Source organism: Gekko japonicus, unplaced genomic scaffold (assembly GCF_001447785.1).
Source record: "Gekko japonicus isolate JY-2015 unplaced genomic scaffold, Gekko_japonicus_V1.1 scaffold824, whole genome shotgun sequence".
Classification (NCBI taxonomy): Eukaryota; Metazoa; Chordata; class Lepidosauria; order Squamata; family Gekkonidae; genus Gekko; species Gekko japonicus.
In genome coordinates, this window is record NW_015171528.1 from 323,757 (window position 1) to 344,887 (window position 21,131).

Below are 21,131 nucleotides of genomic sequence, written 5' to 3' on the forward strand. Positions count from 1 at the left end.
GACCAAGATCTGGGTGGACGAGGACAAAGTAGTGGCTCTCACTCAGCTGACTCCCCCAGGATACTTGGTCCTTTGTCAACAGCAATTCTCATCAAAGATTCTTTCTTCTTCGAGGAGCTTCCTGCACCAAACGTTTACCATCCACCCAGCTTACCAGCTGACTCCCTGCTGAGGTTGCCCGAGGGAGTAGCGGAGTGGGCCTTGTGTTTCCCCAAACTGATAGTATTGGGGGACTTCAGTGTCCACGCCAGTGCTGCCTTGTCTGGTGCCTCTTTGGACTTTATGACTGCCACAGCATCATTAGGACTCTCCCAGGTTGTATTGGCCCCCATGTACAGAGCAGGCCACACACTGGATCTGTCCTTTTGTGCTGGGCTTGATCTGGATTCAGCAGCACTTTGTAAACTGGTGTCATGGACTGATCATTACCTTGTGAAGCTTGGTTTGAGATTTGTCTCCTCCCTCTGCAGGGGCGGTGAGCTTATTTATGCTTGCCCGTGGAGATGCATGGATCCAGTCGGATTCCAGAATGTTCTGTGGGATTCGCCTGGCTTTGCTGGCAGCTCTCTTGACGAACTCACTGACACCTGGAATCCAGGCCTTCAGGAGGCCACTGTCCGAGTGGCCCCCCAGCACCCTCTTCACCCCATACTACCTTGGCTCCCTGGTATGCTGATGAACTAAAGATCATAAAAAGGGGGCTTAAGACGGCTAGGGTGGTGGTGGTGGTGATGAACTTGTGCTGAACTTACGAGAACACTATAGAGCCAGCTTGAAGGGCCAAGGAAGTTCATAGGGGATCAAGGATAGCCACATGTGTGTGTTAGATTTCAGTAGGGCAGATTCTAATAAACTTAGGGGCATGATGAGAATAATTAAATGGGCAAGACTGCTGGAAGGGAAAGGAGCAAGTAAAGGGTGGGCTCTCCTAAAACAAGAGCTCTCGTAAGCTCAAGTCATCACTATTTCAAAAAGAAGGAAACATGGTAGGGGATCCAAGAAGCCAATGTGGATGAACAGAGAACTTTGTGATGTGCTAAGGGAGAAAAAGGAAATGTTCAAGAAATGGAGGCAAGGCCATACCTCTAAAGACTATCTGTGGGTTGCTAGGCACTGTAGGTCAGCCATCAGAGAGGCCAAAGCTCACAGTGAGCTAAAACTGGACAGGGAGGCTCACTACAACAAGAAAATCTTCAGATATGGGAGGAGCAAGCGCGAGATAAAAGAGGTGATGGGCCCACTGTTAGGTAAAAATGGAGACACACTGACAGAGGGCAGAGAGAAAGCAGAAAGGCTCAATGCCTATTTTGCCTCAGTTTTTTCCCCTGAAGAAGAGAACAGGCTCATCTAGAGATGATAGTAGGCAAGTCACAGCATCTGGGCTGCTGGTTGACATGGACAGAGAGGTCATTGAGAAGCACCTGGCTGCATTGAATGAGTACAGATCCCTTGGGCCAGATGGTATGCAACCAAGAGTGCTCAAAGAACTTTCTAGAGAGCTTGCAGAGCCTTTGTCCATCATCTTCCAGACCTCTTGGAGGATGGGAGACTTGCCACAAGACTGAAGGAGGGCAGATGTTATCCCAACTTTCAAAAAAGGGAAGAGGGATGACCCAGGAAACTACAGGCTAGACAGTCTGACCTCTGTCCCGGAGAAGATACTGGAGCAGATTTTAAAGGGATCCCTCTGCGAGCATCTAAAGGACAACTTGATGATCCAGGAAAGTCAGCATGGATTTTTCCCCAATAGTTCCTGCCAGACCAACCGCCTTTCCTTCTTTGATTGAGTGACAAACTTACTGGATCGAGGGAATCCTGTTGATGTTGTTTACCTGGATTTCACTAATGCTTTTGACAGGGTTCCCCATGATTTTCTGATGGGTAAACTAGAGGACTGTGGACTGGACTCTAGGATAGTTAGGTGGATAGAGAACTGGTTGGAGAACTGCACTCAAAGAGTAGTTGTCAATGGCATTTCATCTGAATGGAGGTGTCCAGTGGGGTGCCACAGGGCTCAGTTCTGGGCCCGGTACTTTTCAGTATTTTTATAAATGATCTGGATGAGGATGTGGAGAGGTTATTCATTAAATTTGCAGATGACAGCAATTTGGGAGGAGCAGCGAGCGCACCAGAAGATAGAGATCGAATTCAACATGATCTGAAGACACTGGAAAAGAGGGCAGATGTGAACAAGATGCAATTTAACAAGGAGAAGTGCCAAGTTCTTCATCTGGGTAACAAAAATGAGGAACACGCATACAATTGGACCATAAGTTAAATATGATCACCCAGTGTGATGCAGCGACAGAAAAGGCTAATGTGATGTTAGGATGTATCAACAGAGGCGTATCCAAATCGCAAGATGTGATAGTTCCGTTGTACACTGCATTGGTCAGGTTGCACCTGGAGTATTGTGTGCAGTTCTGGAGACCTCACTTCAAAGTGGATGTGGACAGAATGGAGCAGGTGCAGAGGAGAGTGATGAGGATGATCAGGGGCCTGGAGACCAAGCCCTATGAGGAAAGCCTGAGGGACTTGGGAATGTTTAGTCTGGAGAAGAGGAGGCTGAAGGGGGATATATTGTTCTCTTTAAGTATTTGAAGGGCTGTCACTTAGAGGAGGGCAGGGAGCTGTTCCTGTTGGCAGCAGAGGATGGGACTCACAATAATGGGTTTAAATTAAGGGTGGGAAGGAACTGGCTGGATATTAGGAAGAAGTTTTTTACAGTAAAAGTTGTTCAATAGTGGAATCAGCTGCCTAGGGAGGTGCTGAGCTCCTCCTCGTTGGCAGTCTTTAAGCAGCAGCTGGACAAACACCTTCCCAGCAAAGGGAAGGTGTTTTAACTTTAAATACCTTCCCTTCCCGCTTGGCTTGTGCCATCTCCACAGTGTTGACTCCCCAGCAGAGGGGAGGTGGCATGAGCAGAGAGGGAAGGGAAGGAATTTAAAGTTTAAATATCTTCCCTTCACTGGTGAGTTGTGCAGCAGGGGCTGCAGGACTCCCGTGAGTAGCCAAGCCTGAGTAAAAGCCGAATTATGGCCCCGGTCACACGGGCTGGATATTGCAGGGGGAGGCGTGGCTAAATGTCCCGGAGGAAACTAACGTGTGGCTGCCGGAGCACACGTCCCGGTCGAGGTCCCGTGGTTCAGGGGAAATGCCGATCAGACGGGTATCCTGCAGCGCGGCACAGAAGCCGAGCCACGTGATCGCACTGGCAATTGCTCTTTGTGCGCATGCGCTGTTGGGCGCTGTCGCGCAACCTGCGGAGACGAACAGCAGCGGGCGCCGGATGCCACGTAAGTCCACCGGGAACGCGATCAGACGCCCGCCCTTGGCCCGCAGTTTCAGGAAACTAGTACCTCGTAGGTACTAGTTTTTAACTCCGCACCTTCGGTGGGGAGCCACGGGTTCGCCACGGGAGCACTGCGCTTCCCAGATGTTGGGGTGAGATCTCGCCTGGAAAATCCGCGGGACTCCCATGCCTCTCCTGTAGCAACTTTGCTGTGTGACCGGGGCCAATAACAGCTTTTATTCAGGGGCAGCTACTTTTTCTGATCTGTATTCAGCTGAGTAAATAACTGAAAAATATCGATAAGGTATTTTGGGGGCATTTATTCCACTCAGTATATACCAAGCGAAGACCCCTAGTACCAATACTTTGAAATGGCACCAGAAATTAATTGAGAGCTAGTGCAGCTGCCGTAGGATAGGTGTTACATGTGCTGACCAGGACACTCCTGTCAGCAATTTGGCAGCTATGTTCTGGATGATTTGCAGTATCTGAAGCATCTTCAAAGGCAGCCCTGCATACAGTGCATTACAGTAGTCCAGTCTCAAGGTGACTGTTGCATAAATTACTGTGGCAAGATCCTCCAGAGACAGATAGGGAGTCAGTTGGTAGGGGCCCAGTGTATATGGTAAAACACAGTCTCTGTCACCAAGGACATGTTTGTCCATAGAGAGCAAAGAACTGAGCCATACCCCCCAAAACTCTTAACAGAGTTGACTGCAAAAAGTTGGACCCCATCAAGGGTCAGTAGAAGTGGCCACCCCAGCACCTGGGCTTATCCAGCCATATGATCTCTGTCTTAGATGGAGTCAGCTTCAACCAGCTCTCACCTAGCCATTCCACCACTGAATCCAGGCAGGAGGCCAACACTGGAATTCCAGCTACTGGTCACTCCTTAAATAAGAGATAGAGCTGGGTGTCATCTGCATTTTGATGCCACCTTACCACTCCAAACCTGACAATCTCCATCAGAGGGTGCATAAAATGTTAAATAACATTAGGGAGAGAATTGACCCTTGAGAAATTTCACAAGTTAGGGCCCGTGGTGACCTGTCTCTGCCAATGATTACCCTCTAGGTCCAATCCTGGAGGAAGGAGAACCAGCTCAAAGCCGCACCCCTCACACCTAGAGAGGCTAGGCAGTTGACCAGGACCAAATGGTCTACTGTATCAAAGGCAGCTGACAGATCCAACAGGATCAGTAGCATCCCACCTGCATCAAGCTGTAACTAGAGACCGTCAACCAGAGTGGCCAGACTGTCTTGATCCTGAACCCCAGCTGGACACTGGATTGGAAGGGATCTGGGGCAGATGTCTCATCTAGGAAGTCCTGGAGCTGTTCAGCCACTGCTTGCTCAATCACCTTTCCCAGAAATGGAAGATTAGATACTGGGTGGTTATTGGCTAAGTCCCTCTCATCTAATGATGACTTTTTAAGGAGAGGTGTCACCATTGCCTCCTTGAGGGAGCCAGGAGCCCTGGGAGAGAGAGAGATTTATAGTGTCTCCCAAGGATCTTCCTAACACTTCACTGGAGGTTTTCACCAACCAGGAAGTGCAGGGATCCAAGGAGCAGGTAGTGGGCTGCACAGCTGTTAGGGCCCTGTCAACCCCTCCCTGGGATAGTGGGCTGAAGGAGTCAAATAACGGACCCGATTGAGCAGGCAGGGCCTGAGATTCCTACTGACTCCAAATCTGGCAGCTCCACCTCTTGGTGGAGGAGCAAGACTTTATCAGAAAGGAATGTGTCACAGCTAACACTCAAATTTTATCTACTTTTGGAGTCACCAAAGGGGTGGTGAATTGCCTAATAACGCTAAACAACTGAGCTAGACACAACACAGCAGATGCAATGGAGGCAGAGAAGAGTGCTTTGCTGCCTTCACTGCCACTTCATAGGCACAGAATCACAGAGTTGGAAGGGGCCATACTGGTCATCTAGTCCAACCCCCTGCTCAGTGCAGGATCAGTCTTGAGCATCCCTGACAAGTGTTTGTCCAGCTGCTGCTTAAAGACTTAAGTCTATCCTCTGCTGCCAACAGAAACAGCTCCCTGCCCTCCTCTAAGTGACAGCTATTAAAATACTTGGAAAGCAATCATGTCCCCACTCAGCCTCCTCTTCTCCAGACTGAACATTCCCAAGTCCCTCAGCCTTTCCTCATAAGGCTTGGTCTCCAGGCCCCTGATCATCCAGAAGCAGAAGAGTTGTTTTTTGTCTACCATAAGGAGTCTCAAAGCGGCTTACAACCACCTTCCCTTCCTCTCCCCAGAACAGACACCCTGTGAGGTAGGTGGGGCTGAGAGAGAACTGTGACTGTGAAGGTCATCCAGAAGGCTTCATGTGGAGGATTGGGGAATCAAACCCAATTCTCCAGATTAGACTCCACTGCTTTTAACCACTACACCATGCTGGCTCTCTGAGAGAGACTAACAAGGCCAGGGTTTTTAATCAGACATTGAAATATGCAAAAGAAGAAGCCAGACAAGCGGTAGAATGCTGTGAAAAATATTCAGTTGTTTCAGAACGTGCAGTATAAAAGGCAAAGCAGAAGATAAATAAATAAATTGAATAAAGCTCAGAAGGGGGGAAAGATAAGGAAAGAGCCCTAAGAGATGAGAACATGCAAGTAAAAAATTCACTTGGATATGAGCTGTATACATGTCTTGCATGAATAGATGAGAAATAAATGCTCACTTGGATATGGATTGTATATTCAGTTTTTTTAAAATAAGATGACAACAGTGGAGGGAAACATGTTTTAAGGCCTTCAAAAACAGAAAGGAAAGACGGTATGGTTAATTTACTGCAAAATTCAGGCCAGAGCAATGCTGCTTTCTTCTCCTGCAGGATGACTGGCTCTTGTTCTCACCCCCGCCCACCTCACAGGGTGTCTGTTGTGGGGAGGGGGAGGGAAAGGAGTTTGGAAGCCACTCTGAGACTCCAAGTGAAGGGCGGGGTATAAATCCAATCTCCTCTTCTTCTTCATAAATGCTCACTTGGATGTGAATTGTATACGTGTCTTGCAATTTTATTCAGGGTTTTTTAAATAAGCTGACAACAGTGGAGGGAAACATGTTTTAAGGCCTTCAGAAAAAGAAAAGAAAGGTATGGTTAATTTACTGCAAAATTCAGGCCAGAGCAATGGCGCTTTCTTCTCCTGCAGGATGACTGGCTCTTGTTCACAGAAGCTTAGGCTTCCATCAGTAGCACTTTTTAATGTTACCAGCAGAGGGAGGCCTAGTCCTTCTTTCTGTTGTCATTGCACAGCAATGGAGAGTGAAAGATGGCAAAGTCTGGTCTGTTGGGAAGAACTTTTCCCTGCATTGAAATGGCTCCAGGAATCAATTTGGTACAAGGTGTAAAAAACCAGCAACCTGCCAGTCACAGCTTCAGTTTCTTGGGAGGAAAAATAATGGAGGAGGGGGCATAAAAGTAGTAGTCGTAGTAGTTTGAGAGCTGGGTGTTGCCTCAAGGCAGGTCACTTTTGGTCCTTGTTTCCATTTCCCTTCAGCTTGTCTGCTGCAGAGCGAAACAGGAAATGCATGGCAAACAGAGTAAGACTCTTCCTGTCATCTCCCATTAACTGCTTCCCTTGGGTCATCCACGCTGAGATGGAGGATATAGCAGGAATATGATTTCACTGTTAATGAAGGGCTGGAGTTACTAGCTAAGTGGGAAGAAGTAAATTGGAACCAGACTCTCTTGTGAAGGAGAGTATATGTGAGTAGGAGAAAGAGAGAGCCAAAGCCTGGCTCCACTTAGGAGACGTTTTGAACTCCATTTAGGCTTGAAGTCTCCAGTTTCAAGAAAGCGTGTGACTTCCTGCTTAACATCTTGCTAAAAATTTCAGACTAGAGTCCTGTTCCACCAGATTGTACAGCTCCTTTTTCTAATTGTGAGGCAGGGCTCCCTCTTCTACCCAAATTCTTCCATGTTTCCAAGCAAAGCTTGGTTACCTTCCAGGGCCTGCTCCATAAAATCCATCTAACTCAGCAGAAATACATGGAAACATAATGTTTTGCACATCAGTCTTCTGAACTGTGTTCCAGTTTTCCTGGGGAGATCTGTAAGTTTCCCCTGGTTCATCCTCAAGCTTCCTGGTTCCCTCTGGGCCTTCATCACACCACCTAGGCCTAACTCAAAATCCAAATGAAAGCAAATCATGTCTTGCTTGGCTGCATCATGGGTCCTTAGACTGACCAGGACCTTCATTGGTAGGGTTGCCAGCCCCCAGGTCCAAAGTGGGGCTTCCCCCTGCTTCTGGGGGCTTCAATCTGTCCCCAGCCAGATGGCTGGCAGGGGAATCCTCACCCAAGCCCCGCCCCAAAGAGCGAACTACCCGCCCAGCCACCCCTCTCCCTCTCCTCCTACCTGAGAAGCTGGTTTGGTGTACTGGTTAAGAGCCGCGGACTCTAATCTGGAGAACCAGGTTTGATTCCTCACTCCTCCACATTAAGCCAGCTGGGTCACCTTGGGTCAGTCACAGTTCTCTCTCAGAGCTCTCTCAGCCCCACCTTCCTCACAGGGTGTCTGTTGTGGGGAGAGGAAGGGAAGGCAATTGTAAGCCACTCTGAAGAGCAGGCTATAAAAACCAACTCTTCTTAAAAGTCTCGGGTGAATAAACAATTAGCCATAACACTGAGTGCATTCTAGCAACTGCAACCAAAATGCCAGTTTGGAATTTCTGCCTAATTATAGGCTAACCAAGGAATTGGATGGGAAGAGGGGCACTTGACTGCCATTCCTTGGCATGCCAAGGTAGCATCTGGATATGGCCAAAGGAAGGTATTTTTATACCAGCCATTTATCAACACAAATTCTTTAAATATGTTTCCACTCCAGAGATGAATCATGCTTCCTGGAGATGAGTTTATCTCATCCTGCCATGGAACAAAATCACAGACTTTGCAATGTGTGAACTATGCCCTTTCAGAGAGAACACAGAGCAGTGTCTCTTGTATCCATGTCATTTGCTGATTCTCAAACTCCCTTGCGTTGCATACCACACACATCTATCTCCGCTATCCTTTCTTTGCAAGGTTGGAAGTGACACTCTGTTCTGTCCTGGTCATTTGAAAACAGTGTTGTCAGGGCTGTTTAGCAGAGAAAACGAAGAGAAGTCAGAAATATTTTAGGAAGTGCAGGAAGTAAATCATCACCATTTCCTGAACTGTATACATAGACACTGTATATATAAATAGCTCTACTACACATGCATGCTAAATTTTGACTCTCTGACCCTTCATAGTAGTTCTCACAACTAATGTGGTTAGATATATCATGTACTCAGATATTAACAAATTGATGTTTTGATTCATGCATCACTTTGTAGGTGAACAAGTTTGGTGAAAAGGCTTTGGGGGCCCATAGTGTTTCACAAACCTCACCAAAAGTTTAAGGTTTTTTGCACCTATATGGAGCCTCTGCCAGCAGTTGCTTTGGCTTCTTCCTGATGGTTATGTGTCAGTGTTGGATTAGTTGGTTAGCAGAGTGCTCAAGGCACATAATGCACCAAAGCCCCTCCAGTTAGTGTGTTCTGTCCAGAAATAAAGTTACACACAGTTACACACAGAGCCTTTTATCTTTGCAAACTAATATGAGTCTTTTTATTTAAGGAACTTAATTCTAAAGATAGAGTAGAAATAGTATTCAAATCTAGTTTAACTAGCTAAGATGGATGGAGATGCAGGAATCATGTCCTGCTCTCATGGTGCCAAGATGGAGAAGTCTGGCAAAGTGTGTAGAGAACGTGTGAGGCCAGAAGGAAGTTTCCCTAAGAGTAGCAATCTACGTAGCAAATGGATATCATCAACAGAGAGAAGGAAAGGATGCTCAGTGTCCTAGCATATCTATCTCTCTGACTTTCTCTTAGTCCCCCTCTGAAGGCTGAGGCTAAGAGACAATGCAAAGTCCTTCACCTCCAGCAATCAGCCAATTAGATGTGGCAGTGTGGCAACATCACTGAGGCAATTAAAGACTTCCCAGGGCTGTCATTCTGAATGGGTGAGCCTGTGGCTGAGGCAACTGACCAACATTCCATGTCATGCAATGCAGCATTGATGCCCAGTGCTGGTCCAGTAGGCAGAAGCATTCCTCTTTCCCCCTTGAACATTTTTGTGCCCTCCCAAATTTGTTAAAAAGAGTGTGGGGGGGGGGATCAAACTGTTCAGGAATATCAGTCATTCTCACTTTTCTGTTTAGCTTGAATTTCAACCTAGTAAGAAGAGTGTGTTGCTGGTTAGTGAGAACTCACTTTTTTTGTCTTGTGACAATGGGTCTTCAAAACAATAAATAACAGAAATTAGCTAATCATTAATTAGTGGTTCAACATTGTCTCTTCATTTAATCCAATAGGACTTTGAACAATGAATTTACAATTCACCATGATTGCAGAGAAATTAAACAGTTGAAGGTCCTGCGGATTTCAGGTATGTCACACTGCATAGAACTAGAAGTTTGTGGAAAGGGAGGCAGAGTCTGGATAGGGAGAAAAAGTCCTGGCTAAGCTCAGTAAATTCCTGATGGTGGTCCAATGATGATATTGGAATGGAGACTGTTAATTAACATTAGCTTGATTGTCTACCATGAAGAATTTATATCCTAAGAAAAATGTGTTTCTTTATTCATTTGTTTTCTTGTCTTCAAAATATGTCAGAATTGCCCATTTTCTGAAGTTCCTAGAAATAAATCTCAGTAGATCCACACTTCAGTAGATCAGGGATGATCCTTTCCCTGAGTTCTTTCCCTTTTTCAGATTATGTTCTTTGTGTTATCAGACATCACACATCATCATTAGTCCCTTGTGCCTGGGGGAGCATCACTTCCAAGACGTGCCAGGGATAGACAGCCTTCCCATGGTAAATAACTTTGTGAAAAGAAAATAGTTCTTCCTTTCTTAGAAGTGTCATTAAAATATAATCAAGAATTGACAAAGCATACAGAATATTTTCTTGTGTCATTCTCCGGTGGTCCAGGAGTGGGGCAGTCCTTGACTCCTTACTCCTGGGAAAGCACCTCCCCCTTCTGTAGGCAGGGCCGGCAAACTTTGATCCCAGAGGGGAGGGGCTCTGATCCCCAGTCTTACTGGCCCTGCCTTCTGAGCAGGACGTGCTGGCTGTGCTTTGAAGAGCACGAAGATCCCAGAAGACACTGGAAGGTTAGAAGAAGAAGCGGAGACCTAAAAGAGGGCGATGGGAGAAGGTACTTACCTTCCAGCCCTAAAACATATTCGAGAGCTGTGGGCCTTGAATTACAATGGATCCAGCGCCGGCAGCCCTGGGGCCCCCAGGCTGTCGTGGCACCGAGAGGAACGCCTCGGACCCCACAGTGACAATGGGTCTTCAAAACAATAAATAGCAGAAATTAGCAAAACAATAAAAAACAGAAATTAGAAATGGTTCAACATTGTCTCTTCATTGAATCCAATAGGACTTTGAACAATGAATTTACAATTCACTGATAGTGTACACAGGAAGACAAGGAGGATCCTGGGTTTTTCCCTGTAGGCTCTGACAAAGCCATTCCCAAGACTACTGCTACAACCGCAGGTGTGCCGCTTCCTGTGGCATTTTACAATATCATTATGGCAGAATGGGAACACCCAGCCAATTCAAAGTCTAGGAAACCCAGTGTTTAACAAACTCTGCTCTCTTTTCCAGGACCCAAAAAGAAGCTCAAACTTCCTATGGTGGATGATTCGATTAATTTATCAGCGTCTACTTCTCTATTTCCCATGGACGCTGATGGACTCCCAAACAGACAAGGGAGTTGAAAAGGCACCATGTAGAGTTTTTTGAGATGCCTGCCATCTCCTTTAGAGTATCAGCTACGGGATCTCTGTTTGCTCAGGCGGCCTACCTGTGGGTCTCAGAGTTAACTTCTGTAGACAGTGACATACCAAAGAGCATTAAAGATGAGCTAAAACAGATTGCTCTAGCCACAGCATTTGCAGCAGAAGCCTCTTTGGATGCCATACAACTCACAGCGAGGGCTATGGCATGTAGCATGACTGCCAGGAGAAATATGTGGCTGAGGCACTGGAATGCAGATCCAGCAACAAGGACCAAGGTGGCAGTGGTATCTCTCAAGGGAGTTAACCTTTTCGGAGCAGGCATGGAATGTTACTTGGTGAAAGACAAAGGCAAGTCACGGGTGCTACCATCAAAGAAGAAGGATATGAATTCTAGAAGGAGACCACAGTCCTTTTGAGACCTCAGTCGTGATGATAAACAACAAAAGTCAAACGACATAAAAAGTCTAGAGACAATAGGTCATTTGCCCTCACAGGAAAATCTGGACAAGGTGTTAAAGGACCCAAGAAGAGAACTTCGGCATAACTAGGCCAAGACAATGAAAGATATAGGCGCAAGAGGACAGCTTTCTCTGGGCAGTGGCACCAGACTGTGTTGAACAAGTGGTTCCTGGAGACGGTGGCCCATGGCTACGCACTTGAGTTCGAAAGAGTTCCAAGCAACATTTCTTGGAGATCCCAAGGGAAAGATCACCAGAAAAAACAAACATCTGTTGGACACTGGAGCAATAGAGATGGTGCCCGAGACAGAGAGGTCGCTAGGAATTTATTCCATCCCTTTACGATCACCAAGATGAACGGGAACAATAGGGCCATCTTGGACTTGAAGTGGCTCAACAAACATGGGCAATCACAAAAGTTCAAGATGGAAATGTTGAGGTCCATCTTTTCCCTCCATACATGCAGGGGACTTCATGGTCTCCATAGGCCTGGCGGAAGCCTATCTACACATCCTGACAAGGGATAATCACAGGAAATTTCTAAGGTTTGCATATCACAGCAAACATTTCCAATATTGAGCTTCACCCTCTGGACTCAAGTCCTCGCCTCAGATCTTCTCCAAGGTCCTGGGGACACTAGTGGCCTTCCTAAGTCTGAGAGGAGTGGTCCTGTTTTCCTTACTTGGAAGACATCCTGATCCAGGCAGAGTCCAGTCACCGGGCGAGCCTACACATGGACTTTACAATCCAAGTATTACAGGGACACGGTTTTGCTATTAACAGGGAGAAGAGGACCCTGGAGCCGACTCAAGTAATTACACACTGGTGGACCTCCTGATGGCACTGGTATTTCTGGCCACTGTGTGACACAAGTGTTGGACTGGATGGGCCTTTGGCCTGATCCAACATTGGCGTCTCTTATGTTCTTATGTTCTTACTTGGGAGTGTGGATAGACACAAGACAGGACAGGGTTCTTCTGTTCCAGGAGAGGTTAGTAAAATTTCTCATTTATCTTTCACCAGGTCCTGAACATTTAGACACTGGAAGTGATGACCCTAGCATGTCTCCTGGGCATGATGGTGTCATGCCAAGACCTACTACTGTGGCCTAGAGTTCATACGAGACCCCTGCAGCGCTTTCTTTCTTCACTACTAGAAGGAAATAGACTACAAGATAGTCAAGAAGGTTGAGTTACCACAGTCTGTGTGGACAGTTACAGTAGTGGCTAGTTCCGACTCGGTTCACAGAAGGGATACTTCTAAGTGAATTCCAGAGGACCGTGCTCACGACAGATGCAAGCCTCTTTGGCTGTGGAGCGCATTCCATGGGACACATGGTCAAGACACCTGGTCGAAGTTGGAAACATCCAAGAGCATCAACTTCCTGGAACTTAGGGCCATAAAGTTGACCCTGGCTCGCCTCCAGACGCAACTGGTAGGCAGTCATGTTCTGATTCAAATGGATAACATGATGATGAAAGTCTATATTAACAGGTAGGGAGACACACAATCCCAATGGCTACACCGGGAAGCGATGCAAGTGATGCAATGGGCAGAGGAGCATGTGCTGTCCTTAAAGGCCACACATATGGTAGGAAGATAAATGTGTTAACAGAGGGACGCCTTCCAACAGATCAGTGAAAGATTCGGAAGGCAGAGGTGGATCCTTTCATGTCAAGACAGACCGTCAAGTTTAAAAAAAAAAAAGGTTTGCGTCCAAAACTCACATGAAAGGGGCACTAGGAACGGACGCCCTGTTTCTAGCATGGCCAAGAACTCTATGCCTTATTGCTCCTAACTCTAATTCCCAGAGTGGTACAGCAGGCAATAGATTAAAGAGCAGATGTGATTCTGATAGCGCCCTTTTGGCCACGGAGGACATAGTTCCAGGATCTCATGAGCCTCTCCAAACAGGATCTATAGTGGCTGCCTCTCAGACAGGACCTTCTATCTCAGGAGATGACCATTCATCTGCGACTGGACATGCTACAACTCACAGTGTGGAGGTTGAGAGGAGACAGTTAGCAGCTCTAGGATATGAGACAGAGGTGGTTTCCACGCTCTTGGCATCCAGAAAATCTTCTATGACCCCCTTCTCGCACGTTTTAAACCCCTGGCTAATTATCTTACATATGCCGAGGAATGCTTGATGAAGTTCTTACTGGCTGATACTTATGATTCTGTCACACGCAATGTTGCTAAATATTGTTACTTGGTAATTAAAAAGCGCAGAATGTACTGTAACTCGAGCCATTAATGACGGAATTGACCGGTGTGGTATTTTAGTAATTAAGCTTGTAAGGTTCTTATGTTGTAGATTCTGTGTTTAATATTTCGGTTCATTTTGCTGGTCTTATGACTGTTCTTAATAAACTTACTTACTTACACTATGCAAGGAGCTGTTTGAACCAATGGCATCATGTCCCATGAAAGATATTACTCTGAAAACAATTTCTTAGTGGGGATCACTTCAGCATTTAGGTTTTGGGGGCTGAGAGTTTTGTCGGTACACACAGATTTATGTACCTTCTACAACGACAGGGTCATCCTCAGACTAGCCCCAGCATTCATCCCCAAAGTTAACTCCTGGTTCCATAGATCAGAACATATGGTACTTTCCTCCTTCAAACCCTGTCCATGAGATGGTAACGGTCTGGCATCGTCTAGACGTGCGTAGGGCTTTGAGTTTTCTATACGGAAAGGACCAGGAGGTTGAGAAAGACTGAATCCTTGTTTGTGTATGTTAGTCAGTTGTCCCTGGAAAAGAGTGTCTCCACTTCTGCCCTGAGCAGGTGGATAAGGATCAGTCAGGCATACAAGGTGTAGGGGTTGGTACCTCCAGTAGGGGTCACAGGGCACTCTATGGGGGGCAGTCACATCGGCGGCATATAGGGCCTTGCCGTCCCTAGAAGTCACTTGTAAGGTGGTGACATGGAAATTTGTCCATTCCTTTACAAAGTACTATAAGATTGACGAACTAGGCTCGGCAGAAGCAGCATTTGACAGGAAAGTGCTCCTTCAGGCCCTGTAGGCACCGGAAGTTGTGTGACCCACTGGGGTGAGCACTGCTTTTTTATGTCCCAGGAGTAAGGAGCCAAGGACTGCCCCTCTCCTGGACCACCAGAGAATGGAAGATCTGTATTCACTTACCATGAAGCTTCCTTTTCGGTGGTCCAGAGTGGGGCAATCCTACCCACCCTCTCTTGATGGACACAACTTCTGGTCCTTCAGGACCTGGAGTTGGACATGAGGTTTTGCAGTGGTTCAGTTGTTCATGAATATGGTCTAACTGATTACGTGATGTGGTGGACTGTTGCTGTTTGTTTGCTCTAATGGTTAAAATACAGGTTTGTATTTGGTTAAGCCCATGGCTGTGATGGTATCCCCAGTTGTCCGAGGGGGAAGGAGTTATTTTTTAAGTGAATTTACAGCAGCTTGGAGGTGGCTTTCGGTATGACTGGGAATCAGAGGATAAGCCCCTCTCCTCTGGGATCAAAGTTTGCCGGCCTTGCCTTCAGAAGGGGGAGGTGCTTTCCCAGGAGTAAGGAGTCAAGGACTGCCCCATTCTGGACCACCGAGAAGGAAGCTTCACAGTAAGTGAATACAAATCTTCCATTCATTTTTGGCCAAAGCCTCTAAAGCGCAACCTTTCTGTCTTAAATAGCAATTGCACTTTGAAATTATATCTGTGTGGGGAAGTGATCTTAATTTTGGCCATGACTTAGCTGAGAATATCTTCTGCCAAGGCTCTCAGGCCTAGAACTCATAAACGAATAAGAATGCCTTTAAGTTAGGCAAAGAGTATTTTTATTGAAAGTGAATAATCAAAGACTTCCCCTCACCTCTGAAGTTAAGAGATAAGATTCCTAGTCCAACCAGGTCAGAATCCTGTTAACTCTCATAGAAGATCTTAGAACACACTGTTTACATTCTTTTATCTAGGCCCATGTAAATATAATTGCCATCTAAGGCATACTTCATGCTTCTGATGAAGTCGGTACTAGTCCACATGAAAGCTTATCTCACAGTAAATCGATTAGTGCTGAAAGTGACATTTATTACTTTATTTACAAAATGTATACCTGCCTTTCTTCCTTCATCATGGCCACCAGAGATAATACTCTTTTTGTTTCGCTGGAGCAGATTTTCCTGGCTATCTTATGGGGTGTATTTCTTCATTACCATGTGGTGTAGTGGTTCATGGGTAAGATTAGGAGCTGAGAGAGACCCAGGTTTGAATCCCTTCTCTGCCATGGAAGCTTGCCAGATGACCTTGGTGAGTCACTCGCTCACAGCCTAACCTAGCTTACAAGGTTTTTGTGAAGGCAAAATGGAGACAGGGCAAACGGTATATGCCATCCTGAGCTCATTGGAATAAAAGTGGGATAAAAATGTTCTAGGTAAGTACATTTGTATATCATCATCTTTCTGAAAAGCTCAGAGTGATGGGTTTTAGCTCTTCCACGAACCTGTGAGGTTGACTAGGCTGAGAGACACTTTCCCAGGGCCACCCAATGAGCTTTATGCTTGAGAAAGAATTTGTAGACTGTGCAGCTTCATGTGTCAACAGTTGAAGAGTGTTTGCAGCTGGACAGTAGAGAGGGGGAGGCAGGTGAGAGGGCATACAGGTGTGTTGTATGGGTTTATCTCCATTGTTTGAGAGCCACTGGGTGCAGTATGGAAGAGCTTTGGGCTGCAACAAGGGAAAACACAACTTTGCTACCAGGAGCAATGAATCAGAATTTATACTTCTGTATTTGTGGTTATAGCTTCCATATAATGTGAAGACAGATTACAAAAATTATGCTGGAGAGAGTGATGGAGTGACTCCTTCACAGGAAGCTGGATATTCCAAATTGTTAACATCTGGGTATGTTCTTTACTCTTGACAAGATTCTGGCATCCAGCCTGCTAGAAACCTAGTGGGAGATATTCTGTGTGAAGTGAGTTGTAATCCCAGAGTTTTGTAATTCACAGTTTACCTCCACAAAGTGTAGTTTGAGAGGCCCAGCAATAGCTAAAACCGCCAACCCTCCACAATTCCAGAACCTTCGGCTCATTACTTTCATTTCTTTCCAACCCTTCTATAAAACTACTTGGACTAACATGGTCATATTTTTTTAATATATGTGTGTATAGACATAAAAGACAACAAAATATTAACTGCAGCTAAAAATTACCCCCATTCCCCCAATAAATGAAGCTCAGTGCAGACAAAACTGAAGTGCTGTTGGTCAATGACAAAGCTGTTTGAGATCTGAGGAGTCAGCTTGTCTTCTCTTGCACACATGAACACACATGGAGCTGTCGTTTACTGAATCAGACCATTGGTCCATCAAGGTCAAGACTGTCTTCTCAGACTGGCAGGATCTCCAGAGTTTCAGGTCAAGGCCTTTCACATCACCTGTTGCCTGGTCCTTTAAACTGGAGTTGCCAGAGATTGAACCTGGGACTTCCTGCATGCAAAGCAGAGGCTCTTCCACTGGGCCACAGCCTCTCTTACAGGGAGTTTAGGGGGTACTGCCAGATCCTGGCTTATGGTTAGACCCACAGATCTCTTCTGTGGCATATCGTTCCTATATCAGTTTTGACAGATGTGCAAAATATGCTGTTCTTCCAAAAACATAATTTGGCTACAGTGATCACATCTAGGTAGATTACTATAATGTGCTTTATATGGGACTGCCTTTGAAAATTATTTGGAAACCTAAGTCAATATTGTTGGGGGCCAGATACAGGCATTGTATCACCCTTGTGCTAAAAGATCTGCACTGACTGCCTGTTTGTTTCCAGGCATAAGTCAGAGTGCTGGTTCTTATGTTTAAGGTCCTAAGTATTTTAGGACTAGGGTACTGAACAAGTTTGCAGATGCCTGTTGGTCAGAAGCTAGTTCACAGCTGATTATGGGATCAGGTGGGACATGGGTTCCCATCCACACCCCCCCAGAAAAATAGCTACACTGTGAAGTTGCAAAAGGGAAAGGAGAAAGAGAGCTTGTTTCTCTTTTCCTCTGCAGCCCAAGCTCACCGTTTGGTGTGGGGTGAAGAGAAGGGAAATCATGTGGGCTTCTGATCACTGATTTTCAGGATGGGAGATCAGAAGAGCCCCACTTCCAGCTGATCAGTTAGGAATGGACTCCTAACACAGACACACACCCAAATCTTTGCTAGATACAGAGCAAAAAATCCCCAGCAGGAAATTAGAAGCTGACTCCCAGCTGGTCCCTCATTGGCTGGAAGTCAGTTTCTAATGGCTGCAGATAGCCTGCTCCTGCAAATAACACCTAAACAGGTTAGCAGCCTGATTGCCACTAGTGAACAGGAAGTGAGCCAAGCTGGCAGGTGTTCAAGTATTGCTAGTGGGCCGCTGCCTGAGGGAGCCACTTGTCCCACAGCTTCCCCCTGCCAATGAGGAGGAGCATAGGTAAGGTGGGACACTGTGCCAGCCCAGGCATAGTGCAGCCAGCAAGGAGGAACATAGCAGCTCCTCCAACCTGCTCTTTGGCCCTCTGTGAGATGAGAGGGGAATGGAGGTGGAAAGGAGCAGGGCCCTTTTCCAGGCCAGATTTCCTTTCCCAGTCCACCCCTGGTGTCTGGACATAGAATGGTCCTATCATCGCTGGTTTCCTACAAGTGCTTAGAAATCTAGGCAGATGTCCAATCCCCATAAGCTAAAAATAACAGGCTGTTTTCATATGGAGACTTTTCTCCACCTTGGCTGAAAACTGGAACATTTTTGAGTGTGTGCTTCCACACAGTACTGTGCTATAACCATCCTATTCCCCATTCCCCCCTATTCTCTACAAGGTTTCTCCCAAATCTGTTTTACTGCAATCTTTTTGGAAAGAATGCAGTCCAAATGTGTTAGCATAGCACCAGGAAGGAAAGGAGCATACTTCCCTGCCTTGCAAAGATGGTGTCCACATTGGTGCCATTTTCTTGTTGTCATTTTCCCAGGGGCTTTTTCCTACTGCAGCACTAGTGAGCTTTCAGAGGTTTTTGTTTTTCAATCAGTAATTGCTATAGCAATCTATTGCTACTTATCTGTTTAAACAGAACTGTTACACTGCATGTATGAAGAGAAAAGAAACAAGGGGGTGTGACAGGTTGCCATAGCCTCCTAGAACCAGTGCAGAGTAGTTTAAGAGCACGTGTGGAAGGGGGGAAACTGCAAAATCTGGAGGGAAAGGTTGTGGTTACACGAGCAGTCCACGCTGATATCGTCAAGTTACCTTTGTGGATGTAAAGAGCACGATTAGACGACAACATCTGCCTTTCGCACCTGGACCCGGGAGCACGATTAGACAACAACATCTGCCTTTTGCACCTGGACCCAGTGCATCCTGGAAGTGAAGTTTGCTGACACCAGGGAAGCAGTGTGCTGGCTGCAGTCAGAACCTCTGTGAAAACTGTACCTGCACCTACTCTGTTGGCAGAATGTAGATATGCAGTAAAAGGGAGCACAAGCTGTTTAAAGAATTAAGCCAGTTTATTAAGGAGAGAACAAACTTTATAAGAAATAGGAGAAAGAGAAGTCTAAGTAGTCTAAGTAGCTAGGAGAGAGTAATTAAGAGAAGCTCAGCAGGTGCATTGAGCTAATCAGGAGATAGGACGGAGACTTTGAAAATAGTAGGAAGTCCCTAATCTCACTATGCTAACTAGTTGTCTCCTCTGCTTCCCCCTGCAGGATGTTCTTGTCACCTTCTTTATCCATGCATGACAGACCTTACATATTCCAACACAATCCGGGAAAAGGGGATTATCTCTGCCCTCAATTGGTGATGCTCAACTCTGGCATCCCCCTTTAACATGGCTTTAAAAAAAGCTGAGCCAAGGCTCAGCTGTTCATGGTAGGGGGATTACTGAGCTGTGGGGGACGGCAGCTGGCAAGATTGTCATCTGGTTGTCACTACTGTCCAGATAGCTAAGCAGGAAGTGGGTGGAGAGGCGTGATGCCGGCAACAATCAGTGTGGGGATGGGGTGTGTGAATGTTGTCCCTGTGTGTCTCAGTTCTGTTTGCTACTGCTTACACAGTGGGTGCAGTCTTTCCCACCCCTGCGTAAAAGCAGCCTCTCTTTCTAAAAAAGCTCTTCCACTCCTCTGCTTCCCCCTGCAGGATGTTCTTGTCACCTTCTTTATCCATGCATGACAGACCTTACATATTCCAACACAATCCGGGAAAAGGGGATTATCTCTGCCCTCAATTGGCGATGCTCAGCTCTGGCATCCCCCTTTAACATGGCTTTTAAAAAAGCTGAGCCAAAGCTCAGCTGTTCATGGAAGGGGGATTACTGAGCTGTGGGGGATGGCAGCTGGCAAGATTGTCATCTGGTTGTCACTACTGTCCAGATAGCTAAGCAGGAAGTGGGTGGAGAGGGGTGATGCCGGCAACAATCAGTGTGGGGATGGGGTGTGTGAATGTTGTCCCTGTGTGTCTCAGTTCTGTTTGCTACTGCTTGCACAGTGGGTGCAGTCTTTCCCACCCTTGCGTAAAAGCAGCCTCTTTCTAAAAAAGCTCTTCCATTTTTTTTCATAATAAAATTTAATACAAGTTGACAAAAGATAATTACATTCCTCAGTCACAAAATGATATGTTACAACACAGAAGAATTTCAACAGCTCAATAGAATGTAGCAAGAAAAACATCCAATATTTTATGTCATCCAGTTGACAGTGTTTTAATAACATTTATGAAGATTGTTGTATATACTCATACACAGAGGGAAAGATCTCAGCTTCTTGGGGGTATATGCTAGAATTCTTTGCTTTCGATTAGGGTGGCACCTCCCAATACTGTGGCCCTGGTCCCAATATCAGTACCAACTTAATAACTGAATAGCCTGGCAAGAACCCAGACTATGGTAGTAGTTAACTATCCAGATGCCGATAGAATGCCGCCATCACTTATTAGCACCTATGTTTACTAGCTTCTATGATTTTGTATGTTGTGGTTTTATTTTAAAGCTTTATTTAAAACATATCTTGTTGTTTTATTATATATATATGTGTGTGTGTGTGTGTGTGTATTGTAAGCTGCCCTGAGCCTGCCCTGGCAGGGAGGGTGGGATACAAATTGAATAAATAAACATATGATAAAAAGAAGCCTGCTTTTCTATACTTATTTACATAAAGGAAATGTTGTATAGCTTTATAGCAACACTCTTAACTTCTTAATTACTGTTGTATTATTTTTTGAGACAAGCACGGTCTCTTCATGGCCTGGCTGCATTTAATAGCTATGGGTGTGGTATGTTCTAAATTCAATCCCACTGTAAAGTCATCTTTGAAATGACCTATTAGATGGCTGAAGATGCCAGTCTCGCATCCGTTTACACTCAAGCAGCAAAACCCCCCACTGAGCTAGAGTGGCATATTTGCTAAAATTTGGTTGATCTCCCGAGTGGACTAGCACATTAGCTGGGCAGGAAATGCAGCCTTGCCTTATCTATCTACCTCTCTTCAACATCAGCCAATGAAAAATAGCCCCCTTCTGCCTGGATTTGCTGAATGCTGTATTAAGGGGAAGGGTGTGTGGAACTGTTTTTCATGTGAGCTCATCGGAAGAGAAGCGCTGGCAAGCGTATAGATCACA